The sequence below is a fragment of the Propithecus coquereli genome, unplaced genomic scaffold, assembly GCF_000956105.1.
Source record: "Propithecus coquereli isolate 6110/MARCELLA unplaced genomic scaffold, Pcoq_1.0 Scaffold246, whole genome shotgun sequence".
NCBI classification, from domain to species: Eukaryota; Metazoa; Chordata; class Mammalia; order Primates; family Indriidae; genus Propithecus; species Propithecus coquereli.
In genome coordinates, this window is record NW_012148019.1 from 1943013 (window position 1) to 1943394 (window position 382).

Sequence of the window (382 nt, forward strand, 5' to 3'; positions counted from 1 at the left end):
TAGCTGGCAAAATGGGAAGGGAATTGCATTTTAGAGAACATTGAGAAATAAATGGAGCTTGCCTTTTTTGCAGCTAAGAGTCACAAGACATACAGTTACGAAGTTGGAGAGGAAGCAAGGATGCTGAGGAAGATCGGTAGAGCCCTTTTAAAGGAAAACATGTCTCTGCACCTTCTTCATCCGCACTTGGCAGCTTCCTAGATGGCTCCACGGGAAATGCAGCGGTTCCTGAAGCCACTAAACCACTTATTCACTAGAGGAAGGCCCTTACATTCACAGCAAAGAATGGCTCTTCTGCAGGTTTTCAACTTTGTTTTTCTAAGTCTTCATGAATTGCTAAAGTTTTCTTTTTCTCTTTAATTGTGAGAAACTCTGTTACTAA